At 44.4% G+C, this 13,303-nt stretch overlaps 1 long non-coding RNA gene across 1 annotated transcript in view; it reads right to left on the reverse strand.

The window, feature by feature from the left end:
• Positions 1-12,714, reverse strand: part of LOC149869035 (uncharacterized) — a 79,900-nt gene extending 67,186 nt beyond the window's left edge. The window contains exon 1 of the long non-coding RNA XR_016441062.1: positions 12,632-12,714. This is a non-coding gene — a long non-coding RNA (uncharacterized LOC149869035). The remainder of the gene's footprint in view (positions 1-12,631) is intronic.
• Positions 12,715-13,303: the final 589 nt, after the last annotated feature.

Raw genomic sequence — 13,303 nt, forward strand, 5'->3', positions numbered from 1 at the left:
AGGTACAAGTTAGCATATGATTAACAGTTTATTGCTGCAGTGCACTTTTTTTTTCCTTTTTATTTCAAGCAATTTACAATGCAATTGGTAAACTTATTATGACATGTTGGAAGAAGAAATGCCTAAACTGGTGCCTGAGCTTTTAATATCAGTTCAAAAATTTATCATTCATATTTTTTTCCCCAAATTTTTCTCTCTCTCACAATAAAAAGAGCCAGTTTCCACACTTCACAAGTGATATAGTCTGCGGTAAGAGGGGCTGACTTAAAAACACACACTTAAGTGAAGAATATGCTGTTGTAATTAGAAAGAGCCATTTCCTTGGGGTCCCTCAAACTTTTCTGGGCAGGACATTCATTTCTTTATATTGTGTACTTAAATCTTTATTTGTCTTGAAGTCCCTTTAGAGCAGGCTCCATCAGCAGTTTGCCCAATAAAAGCCATCAGTTATAGTGGTTCCTTGGTCTCCCTACATATCCAATTGCCTCTGCATCTCACTCCCTCTTTCTTCTTTCATGATCAGCCTTCCTACCTGATGAAATCTTATGCTTACTATAGTGTACATACAAGATGGAAGCCACGGTGAATACCCCCTCTTTCCCCGTGGTCCTTTCTGGAACCACGCCTCCCAATTTAACGTCCCTTTTGAGCGAATGTTCAATATTTTCAGCCTGTGCCTCCAAGGTATGAATGCCACTATATATTTTTTTAAAGAACACAAACACTGAAAGAATAGGTTCATTTCCCTTCCCTTTATACCAACAGGTTTTCCTGCCACCTCCCTATCCGCTCCCCCCTCACCTCCCAATAACTATTTGCCCCCCTGATTTTTGGAAGGAAATACCTGAGCTCTTAAGGTAGAAGGTTACTATATTTTAAGCTTTGCAGAAGGATGAATGCACTACATAATCATAGAAGAGCACAAAGCAATAGATTTGCTGCCTTTAACTTAGAAAGTTAACAGAAAAGACATTTTAGCCTTACTTTTGTTTCTCCTCAAATCTGAAGGAAAGCAATATCTACTTTGTTACAAAACAGAGAGAAGGCAATATTTTATATTGGTACAGTCAATTATGTGAGCCTGGGTAACCTTTTTCTGCTATTATATTCTTCAAATCTTTCTGCACTAATGTTGCCAACACAATACAGAAACAGCTTCAAAGCATCTTAGAAGCGTTAGAGAGAGGAGACAGCTGGCATTGCTTAGAGACTAAACTGAGATGACCAGATTTCTAATTTATAAAACTGGGACAGCACATGTCAAGGGAACATCATCAGGGGCTTTGTGAAGATATACCTCCAGCCACTTCCTTTTGTCAGGTGCAGCTTTGTTTACTTAAAAACTCAGAAGAGTTGTGCTTAAAGAGAGCAGTCATAAAATAACTAATTTAAAACTCAGTGCTTAAATGAATTATCAGTTTAAAAACTTTTATATACCAAACAATTTTAAAATGTAGTATTCCATTTGCATATTATTTAAAATATGAACCTGCACACACGCTTCTGTATGTGAATAGTTATGAGGCTGCAGTCAGTTTCTTATTGCCAATTCTTTATTCACACATTTTGATTCTCTATCTGAAGGACAGCATTTCTTAATAATCTCATTTTTTAGAAATGTCATGAGATAAATATGATTTAAATGTTAAGATTTCATATCAGGAATTCATATTTATTAATATTTGTAAAATATAAAGTGTTTTTAACTGTCTGTGAATGAAGTGATACTTTTCAGATGATACATCCCTGGGACTGTTGGAGATCACTGAAATAGTTGGATCATGTTTCTCCCTGACCAGAAGCTTTATTCCTGGGTCATAAGTTGCCACATGTCACTGCCCACTCATTCCTGCCTTCCATTTTGTGAATAAACTGTAGTCCAAATTCCTGGGAGATGGATCCTGCAATTACATACACCCCAAGAGCCACAGACCAGACAGTGTGCAACCTAGTGCTTACAGACCAACTCAAGGAGTCTCTGCCCTCAAAAATTAGACTTGGTCACCTCTATGTTCCCCCAAGTTTCCCAATTCATATAATTTCCACTGGATGCAACTCTTGCCATGCTGCACATCACTTTGTTTAGCACATATATGTAGAGGTGCTGATCCCAGGGCTGTCCACTATGCCCCCCAGTGACTGCTCATTCCCTAATATGCCCTCCTTTCTCAGGCTTGCTCCCCCTCACCTCCCCTGCCATGACTTGCTGTTATTAGATCCTTGGAAAGGGAGGCTACCCCAAAGATCACTAATCCCATGCTGTCATTCAGGTGGCACTACTCAAGTGCATTAAGGGCTTATTATATGGCTGCAACCGCAACATCATTCCCATGCCTCGCAGATGTTACTGTTCAATCTGCCCTGCTCCTGGACTGGAGTCCTCTCTGCCTCTTATCTCTGCCCTGCTCCTGGGCCTGTTGAGACCACCACCGCCCCTAAACCACTAGACCCTACCTCAGCTCTAAGGCTACCACCTCGTAATCCCCGGGAGTGTAGTCTCTCTCTGCCTGCTGCTTGCTCAGGAGCTCCTTCCATGTCAGCAGTCTGGCCCTCATCATTTAATAAAGAATCAGAGGAAGGGCACTCTGAAGTGTTTTGGGTTAGATTACAATGCAGTTGAGGAGAAAGAGACTTAACAGTGGGGGTCTACTACAGACCTCCCAACCAGGGGGAAGAACTCAACCAAGAATTCTTAGGTCAGCTCACAGAGGTAGTGAAGTCTAAGGATGTGGTAGTCATGGGGAACCTGAACTTCCCGGACATCTGCTGGGAAGAACAGTCAGACAGGTCTGACCGCTCACGTAGGTTCTTAGCCAGAATGCAGGACCTCCATCTAACCCAGGAAGTGCACAGCCCCACCAGGGGAAATGCCTTGTTCGACCTGGTGCTGGCCATGGGAGATGACCTGGTGAGGGGGCTGTGGGTGCTCGACCACCTGGGCAACAGAACTTCAATGAGCTAAGGACAATAGTCAGGGAAGCACTGAGGTCCCAGAGGGGAGGGGAGCCAGGTGTCCAAGGAGAGTGGTCACTCCTCAAGGAGACGATCCTCCAAGCCCAAAGAGAGGTAATCCCAACAAGGATCAAAGGGAGCAGGAGGGCACACAAGCGCCCATAGCTCACCAAAAGCATCCAGGAATGTCTCCTAGCTAAAAGGGAGGCTTACACCCAATGTAAGGCAGGGGACATCACCAGGGATGACTATACTGCAGTTGCTCGGGGATGTAGGGGGGCAGTCAGGAAGGCCAAGGAGGAGATGGAACTGGGACTAGCTTCCCAGATTAAGGACAATAAGAAGTCCTTCTTTAAATACATAGGGGGTAAAAAGAAGGCTCCAGGTAATATGGGGCCCCTGCAGGACATGTTAGGAAACCTTGTCGTCACATCAGATGACAAAGCCAACATATTTAACAATTTCTTTGCCTCCATCTTCCTAAGCAGAGACCGGAATAGCTACCCCCTGCTGGGCCCCCCTCAGGCCCCAGGAGAGGCACACCTGAGCCAAGGGTTAGTAAGGAACTAGTTAGGGAGCTTCTGGAGGGACTGGACGTATTCAAGTCAGCCGTTCTGGACAATCTCCACCCTAGAGTACTAAAGGAATTGGCTGAGGTCATTGCAGGACCCCTGGCACGGCTTTACAAGCACTTGTGGTGCTCTGGTGTCGTGCCAGAGGACTGGAAGAGGGCCAGTATGGTTCCCATCTTCAAAAAGGGGAAGAAGGAGGACCCGGGAAACTATAAGCCAATTAGTCTTACTTCGATCCTAGGCAAGCTGTTCGAGAAAATTATGCTGGCACACATCCATGAAGGGCCAGCAGGGGATTTCATGCTTAGGGGCAACCAACACCGGTTCATCAATGGCAGGTCTTGTCAGACCAACCTGGTGGCCTCCTATGATCAGATCACCAAAACCTTAGATGCAGGGGTAGCAGTGGACATAGTCTTTCTGGACTTTCGGAAGGCCTTCGACACTGTCTTTCACCCTGTTCTTATTAAGAAACTGAGGGACTGTGGTGTCGGCACCCACACAGTCAATTGGGTTGCCAACTGGATGGAGGACTGTACCCAGAGAGTAGTGGTGGATGGGTCATTTTCAGCCTGGAGGGATGTGGGCAGTGGGGTGCCGCAGGGCTCCATCCTTGGGCCCGCACTGTTCAACATCTTCATCAGCGACTTGGACGAGAGGGAAAAAGCACCCTGTTCAAATTTGCTGATGACACTAAGATGTGGGGGGATGTGGGCACTCTAGAAGGGAGGAATAGGCTACAATCAGACCTAGACAGGTTACAAGGGTGGGCGGATGAGAACAGGATGGGATTCAACACTGACAAGTGCAAAGTGATACACCTGGGGAGGAACAACCGATTCCATACCTACAGGTTGGGGAACTCCCTTCTTGTCAGTACAGAGGCAGAAAAGGATCTTGGAGTCATCATCGACTCCAAGAAGAACATGGGCCGGCAGTGTGGGGATGCAGTCAGGAAGGCCAACCGTATCTTGTCATGCATCCACAGATGCATCTCGAGCAGGTCCAAGGAGGTGATCCTGCCCCTCTATGCAGCACTGGTCAGGCCGCAGCTGGAGTACTGCGTCCAGTTCTGGGCACCACACTTCAAGAGAGATGTGGACAACATGGAGAGGGTCCAGAGGCAGGCCACTCATATGATCAGGGGACCCTACGAGGAGAGGCTACGGGACCTGAACCTGTTCAGCCTCCAGAAGAGAAGGCTGAAGGGGGATCTAGTGGCCTGTTACAAACTAGTCAGGGGGGATCAGCAGGCATTGGGGAAGTCCCTGTTCCCCCAAGCACTGCCAGGAGTGACCAGGAATAACAGTCACAAGCTGGTAGAGGGTAGATTTAAGCTAGACATCAGGAGGCGCTACTTCACGGTCAGGGCAGCTAGGATCTGGAACCAACTTCCAAGAGAAGTGGTGCTGGCCCCTACCCTGGGGATCTTTAAGAGGAGGTTAGATGAACACCTTGCTGGGGCTGTTTGACCCCAGTAATCTTTCCTCCTATGTCAGGGGGTCAGACTAGATGATCTACTCAGGTCCCTTCCAACCCTAGAAACTATGAAACCTTTCCCCCTAGTGCTGAATAGCAGCTTCTGCCCAGCTGCTGCCACTGCTCAGCATGGGTGGGTGATTCTGGTGCAGGCATAGAGTGGACCAGAGCCGGGGCTGTGCATATGGGTTTTGCCTGGTCTGGAGCTGGTGCACTCCGCTGGTCAAAATGATGTGTGTGATTAATATAATTTTAAAAAATTAACAAATTAAGTTGCTTTTGTGTTGATCATGTAAGTTAACTGCAACTGACAGACCTAATTAATTCAATAGAGGATATCAGATTTATTTGCATAACATTAGTACATTTACTACAGCAAAAGCACTGCCATTCAAGTACCTATATGTTATCAGGATAATATAAAATTTTGGCATAGCACCACAAACTTGATCAAACTACAGGCTGGCATGTCTATGTAGGCATTTGGAATTGGAAAGCAAAAAAGTGGAGATATTCTAAGTACAGTACAAGAATTTTCCAAAGTCCTTGAAAAGGAATAAAGCCATATTGAGTCTCAGAGCAATGTAAAGAAAGCAGGTGACACAGTTAACTGTTACACAGACCTGCAGTAGTATTCCTTTAAGTAGTTTTTGAGGCCTCTAATGGCACTTATTGTGCCCCTTCATTTAGAAGCCATCCGCCATAAAGCTGGCAAGTCAGTCAGCAACACAGAAGTCCTTGACTTCAGAAAAGCTGACTTTGATAAGCTCAAGAGGCTTGTCGGTCAGGCCCTTAGGGACCATGACCCCAGGGAGATGGGAGTTCAAGAAGAGTGGTTGCTCCTCAAGGAAGCGATCCTCAATGCACAAGCTAAATCTATTCCAACACGGAGGAAAGGCAGCAAGAAGGCACAGCAGCCCTCCTGGCTCTCCAGGGACCTAGCGGACCTCCTGTGGCTAATAAGGAAAGCCTACAAAGGATGGAGGACGGGATTCACCTCCAAGGAGGATTACTCCGCGCTGGTCCGGTCCTGCAGGGACCAAACCAGGAAAGCCAAGGCTGCAACTGAACTCCAACTAGCTTCAGGCATCAAGGACAACAAAAAGTCCTTTTTCAGATATGTGGGGAGCCGGAGGAAAAGCAAGGGCAATGTTGGACCCCTGCTAAACCAGATGGGGCAACTGACAACTGACGCCCAGGAAAAAGCCAACCTATTAAATAGGTACTTTGCGTCAGTCTTTCATCAGTCACACGGGATGCCCATGCCTGCTATGGGACAGGGAAATCTGGGTGAGGGGGATCCCCTACCCGCCATCAATGCTGACCTCGTCAAGGAACACCTTGAGAAGCTGGATACCTTCAAGTCAGCTGCCCCGACAACCTGCACCCCAGGGTACTCAAGGAGCTGGCGAGCATCATAGCCCAGCCCCTGGCACGGATCTTTGAAAACGCCTGGCGCTCTGGTGTAGTGCCTGAAGACTGGAAGAAGGCCAATGTGGTGCCGATCTTCAAGAAAGGGAGGAGAGTGGATCCGGCTAACTACAGGCCCATTAGCCTGACTTCTATCCTGGGGAAGATCTTAGAAAAGTTTATTAAGGAGGCCATCCTTGAGGGACTGGCCCAGGCTAACATTCTAAGGGACAGCCAGCATGGGTTTGTTGCGGGTAGGTCTTGTTTGACCAATCTCATTTCCTTCTATGACCAGGTGACCTATCACCTGGACAAGGGAGAAGAGATTGATGTCATATCTTGACTTCAAAAAAGCTTTTGATCTGGTATCCCATGATCACCTCTTGGCCAAACTGCCCAGTTGTGGCTTTGGCTCCACCACGATCCGCTGGCTGGGAAATTGGCTTCGTGGTCAGACCCAGAGAGTTGTGATTGATGGCAGTCACTCATCATGGTGCCCTGTAACCAGTGGGGTCCCTCAAGGCTCTGTCCTGGGACCCATACTGTTCAACATCTTCATTAACGATGTGGACATTGGAGTCAGGAGTGGACTGGCCAAGTTCGCCGATGACACCAAACTTTGGGGCAAAGCATCCACGCCAGAAGATAGGCGGGTGATCCAGGCTGACCTGGACAAGCTCAGCAAATGGGCAGACGAGAACCTCATGGTGTTTAACACTGAAAAATGCAAGGTTCTCCACCTTGGGAGCGAATACCTGCAGCACCCTTATAGGCTCGACAGTGCTACGTTGGTTAGCACTACAGAAGAAAAAGACTTGGGGGTCATCATTGACCACAAGATGAACATGAGCCTCCAATGTGATGCTGCGGCTAGTAAAGCGACCAAAATGCTGGCGTGCATCCATAGATGCTTCTCGAGCAAATCCCGGGACGTCATTCTCCCCTTGTACTCGGCCGTGGTGAGGCCGCAGCTGGAGTACTGCGTCCAGTTTTGGGCTCCACAATTCAAAAAGGATGTGGAGAAGCTTGAGAGAGTCCAGAGGAGAGCCAGTTGCATGATCAGAGGTCAGGAAAACAGATCTTACGATGACAGGCTGAGAGCCATGGAACTCTTTAGCCTGGAAAAGCGCAGGCTCAGGGGTGATCTGATGGCCACCTATAAGTTTATCAGGGGTGACCACCAGGATCTGGGGGAACGTTTGTTCACCAGAGCGCCCCAAGGGGTGCCGAGGTCGAATGGTCACAAACTCCTGCAAGACCGTTTCAGGCTGGCATAAGGAAGAATTTCTTTACTGTCCGAGCCCCCAAGGTCTGGAACAGTCTGCCAGCGGAGGTGGTTCAAGCACCTACATTGAACATCTTCAAGAGTAAATTGGATGCTTATCTTGCTGGGATCCTATGACCCCAGCTGACTTCCTGCCCTTTGGGCAGGGGGCTGGACTCGATGACCTCCTGAGGTCCCTTCCAGCCCTGATGTCTACGAAATCTATGAAAAACCAAACAGAACAATAATATGCATTAAGATAGGCATTTTACATTTATATTAGCAGACTGGCTGTCAAGAATGACAGGGGGAGGGGGCAGGCAGCCCCGACCCCCCCACTGCTCCAGGTCCGGCCCTTCTCCACACCCCCACCACTCTGGGTCCAGCCCTGCTCTACTTCCCTCACTGCCAATCCAGGTCTGGCCTGACTCTACCCTCCCCTCCACTACTCCAGGTCCAGCCCCGCTCTACCCACCCTCTCCCCACTGCTCTGGGTCCAGCCCTGCTCTACCCCCCTGATCCCCACTGCTCCTGGTCTGGACCCCCACTCTACCCTCCTCCACTGCTCTGCGTCTGCCTCCCTCCCTCCCTGCTCACCACCTCCTCCTCCCTGATGACTGTTGTGGGGGGGGTATCAGGGCTGGACGGGGTGCTGCCACCGTGATTCCCCCCCTTCATCCTCAGGCAGGGAATGTGGGGAAGCCACATTCACCACCACCACAAACTTCCCAGGCACCAGCTCAAACTTTGGTCCACACAGCCCAGGCCACACAGCCAAACGTATGCCCTGTCCTCTTGGCAGTGCATGCACAGTTGGCCAAAACTGTTATGGATGGATATACACAGACAGACAGACTAAGCCTTTTATTATATTAGAATATTCTTACTAAATATGGTTATTTGGAAGACACCTGTACCCATGTAGTTTTGGGTTTTTTTCTGCTTTATATGAAAGAAGAACTACCAAACTATTGATATTCTTCTTTGTGACACAGACAAGCACATCTTGATAAATGTATCCATTTTTCCTATGATTGATTTGTCTGAGAACAAGCCAAGGCCTCATACACATCTATATTTGTTACCATCTATGTAACTTTTTTTTTAAACACTACTAATGTGCAACAAATGGGAATATGATTTTTGGCTGATCTCTACATGCTTTTTCTGATTTCCTAACAAAGAAAATGCCAAATAGAGACATGGGTAAAATATTCATGGATATTTGCCCAGAAAATAAAATTGGGATGGCATATACTTGTCTCTTCAAAATGGGAGTCATTTAGGGTGTCACAACAGAGAGTCACTTAGGGTGACCCGAGTAGCATCTGTGCATGCATAGTCAATCTAAGCCTGATTCTGAAGTCTGTCGAAGTAAGCTCCAATTCACAAAAAGTTTATGCTCTATATAACTCTTATTTAGTTAGTCGATATGGTATGCATCTACCCTGCCTTCTTTTTGGTTTGAAGCTAATGACAGCCAACTAATTCTCTTTCTTAACTTGCCATTTTGCATGACAACATACTGTGCAGAAATAAAACATCAAATCAGAAAAAGATATGACCAAGCTATTTAAGAAAAAACTAGCAGATGCAAGGATGTATCATCTGAGGTGACTTTTTAGCTGCAGCTAGTCAAACATGTGTTCTATATTTGAATAAATAACTTAACTAATATAAAATTCCTATAACATCCAATTACATTAATTTTTATTAAATTTCTAAAAATAATACTAAATTTTGGCTTCTTAATAAGGACCAGTAAATAGTAAATAAGAAAGCATGCATAAGAAATCCATTTAAGACTCATCACTACTTTTGAGGTTTGAAGTGTTACTGCAGACCCCCAAGCTGTGGTACTGCAAAGCTTTTTGCCACAACAGCTGCCAACTCTGGAATTATCTGCTTTTTCTACATTGAATCATACTTTTTCATTTCTCAAGCCTGTCACATTAAGAAAAAGATTTCCAGTATAGGTATGTAGAATAGAGAAATGGGGAGATACCAAACAGCAAGGAAATAGTTTATTATATGTATACAAGTTTGGTACGTTGTGAACATGAGAGGGAAAGAGGCCCACTGACACAGGCCAGTGATTAGAGTGAAACAAGAGGAAATGCTTATACCCTAGCCATGTAGGAGGGGAGCTCTGCAAGAACAATGCCTGAAAAATCCAATTTAAAGAATGGAAGCTGTGTTTTGCCCTCCCCACAACACTAACTATCTCTTACCTCAGCCACTGACTCTGACAGATGAAGTAAAAATATCTGCCCCAAAAGCAAAAACCCTCCCTGCCTTAGTATGTCATGCAAGGTAAGTCAACACTGAGAATTCGTCCACCGTTTCTCTATCTAGGTAGTATCCACATAAAATGACCACAAGAGATTTCGTAGCTGTGTCACCTAGGTGGGCGAATTGATTGAGTTTATTGTTAAGAAAGTTAACTTCCATAGCAACAGGTAGCTAATTTCTCTAGAGGTGAGGTGTAGAGACAAGAAGGTCTGGGTCTGGGTTTATAGACAAGAATGTCTGGTCTCGAGGGATATATGCTGTTCAGCTGGTGTCAGATTTACCAGTATAAAGTGTCAGCAGAATTAGGCTCCTGTCTTTGCTTTTGTTATATGGCTTGTAATGTTAAGTCTGAGATTTAAAGGAGCACGATCTTTTAAAATAATAATAATGATAATAATAATAATATAGAACCCTATGTAGGGTCTTTCCATTGATTTAACCATCAGTCAGAAAGACTAATCATTGTGTTTGTGTATGTGTGGTATTTCAGACAATGCACAAGTCAACAACGAGAAAAGATTTGTATTGGAACTTCTATACATATCCTCTATATTTTGGTAACTTTTGTCAGGTGAACAGATTATATTGTTTTCAGGGCCTAGATTGAGTACCAGTTAGTCAACCTAAAAGCCTAACTGGCTGCCCCTAAAAAATAAAAAAATCTATACTTCCAGTGTTTTACTGCAAAGTTAACTTTTCTGAATATACTTGCTACATTATTATGTGACTCACTCCCCACATATGTGAATTCATCTGAAAGCTGGTAAACAGGGCAGTGCGTATCTAATTTCACTGTGTTATATAATTTTCTGAAATTCTGAAGGGAATAGAAATCAGTTTGTTATGAACCATACCTGGGCTGTCTGTGCACTCGAGAGCTTGAAGGCCACATCTAACCATGTCCTTGCAAGCACTTCATTTGCCAATAGTAAGCAGTCCCCTTGACATTCACAGTTGAAATACGAAGTGTGCATCATTTCAAGGCTTCTTGCCAAAGGGAAAATCCTGCTGTGGTTCAGTTTTAAAAGGTTAGGTTTATAGAGAAAATTGTTCTAGAGATGAGTAGGGGAGGCAGTTTACAGTTCTTCCCATAAGCCACACCATTATTTCCTATATATGGGTAGCAGAATCCTCAGACAAGGTATTCCCCCTACTTAGAAGAGTAGGAAAGCATAGAAAAAGGTGGAAGGGAAGTAGAGCCTTAGCTGATGCCTAATAAACCCAGGCCAGATCTATACTGGGCCATCAGAGAATGTATGCTGTGAGAGGTATGGACCTGTTGCCATTTATTTCCATCCTCACCGGAGAAGAAAAAGGTGTGTGATTGTGGAGGATTTTGATGTCTTGAGTCACAATGCCTGCCTGAATTGGTCTAGAGTCAGTGCAACAAGGTGCTGTTCAGCCAATGAGCTGAGAGAGAAATCCCAGAGTATAAAATTTATTTAAAAACCCAGAGTTTCAAACCATAATTTCAAAGTAACTTACTATATTGCAACTTTAACTATTTCTAAACCACAGTTCTTTGAAATGTGTGTTCCATGACAAATAAAAATTATAATTTTGTTTTTTTGTTTTGATTCAGGGTGAAATCAGATGTAAGGCTTAGAATTTCCCACAGAACAAAAGTTGCATTTTCTAAACAGCTCTGTTCATTACCTTGCATGTTTCATCTTCCACTATGCATTAGTTTTCATTCTAAGTCTTGCTTCTAGCTTCCTACCCTCTTGACCACTCAGTAATATTTGCCCATTGTCATAAAACTTCTTGATTTAGAAAGTATCTCCACTCTGTTGCAAATAAATAGCTTATAGACTTTTCTCTTCTTCTTTTCCTTTAGGATCAATAATCTCAGTCAGTTTGCTAAAAAGACCACAGCTAGCCTTTGGACAGAAACAAGATTTTCAAAAAATAAAAGGGATTTAAAACCACATATCAGACCTATTGATGCAAACATAAAAATTCTGCAAGCTCAAGTGGTCCCCGAAGGAGACAAAAAATGTTCTGTTCTATTCTTTCTTCTATGTGGTTTCTGATATTAGAACATATCCCTCAGGTCAAGAATTTAACCATTACAAGACTTTTTCCCACCCCACCGTCTTACTGCTCTTTTCAAAGCTTTATATCCCCATCTCTTAGAGCTACCAAATGAATAGAAAAAACAGAAAAGATTTTTGTATTTATGTCACTCTTTCAATGAGCTCCGTGCAATCTTTCCATTTTAAGCATAAAATATTTTAAATTGTCTCTAAGCAAGCAAGAAGGCATATTGCATTGCATACCCTTTATTACAAAAAATATGAACAAATCATTCGATTGGAGTGTTAAAAGACTGCAATCTTTGGATTCTGAAATAACACTTTATTCTTTATGCACTAAAACTGTTTCTCTCTGAAGGGTCTTTTGTGACATGAACACATAGAAAGGCTTCTAGCTGTTTTATTATCTTATACAGCTCTGTGTTCCTTTGCAGAGGCTCCATGCCTGCTGCAGCAGCAGCAGCACCATAAATAAACAACACACATCCACATTGAAAAGAATTAGGCCTTTCAACAGACCTCCACAGAGAAATGCTTCTCAGGGTTACCCTACCGCGTGAAAAAGTAGATCATGATAAATGGCAGGAGCAGGCCAAGCATGGGAAGCCCCTCAAGTGAATTCTTACCAGAAACATTTTTAATTTGTCCTGGTGGTTTCTGAGTGATCATCCTGAAGATATTAGATTTATGTGGGCAGACAGCCTCCTCCTTTTTCTTCTCTCTCTCTCTCTCTCTCTCTCTCTCTCTCCCCCTCCTTCTCACATGCACACATGTTGCCGATGATACTGCTGATAGGAAATATAAAAGTAGAAAGGATGAGGAAAATCGGGGTTACTGGAGAGGCTCCAAACACCCATAACCAGCAGAGGCAAACAAATGGTCATCAAGAGCAATGTTGTGGCCTTTGAGCTATATCTGAGCCAATGAGTCCACAAAAGTATAACATGCACTTTTTCAGGGGTTTAGGTTGTAGCCATGTTGGTCTAAGGACATATGTACTGGCCCCTGGGTGCTTTACCGCTCCATGCAGGATGAGCACAGGTCATCTGCAGATGCTTCCTCAATCTGACAGAGGACATTTGTGCACAAAAGCTTGGTAAGCAGAATTTTTCCAACTATTTCATTTAATAAATAAATATTATATGTAATAAAGGATATCAGATTTACCCAAAGAACCTAATATGCACTATGTCATTCAGGGAGTTCTGCCTTTTACTGTCATTCAGACAAACAGCTCACCCGGATGTAAAATATCAAACAGTATGGAAGAGAAACACCCAGCCATCAATCCTAAGCAG

This window comes from Crocodylus siamensis, chromosome 3, assembly GCF_052110815.1.
Source record: "Crocodylus siamensis isolate JL-2025a chromosome 3, ASM5211081v1, whole genome shotgun sequence".
Taxonomy (NCBI): domain Eukaryota; kingdom Metazoa; phylum Chordata; order Crocodylia; family Crocodylidae; genus Crocodylus; species Crocodylus siamensis.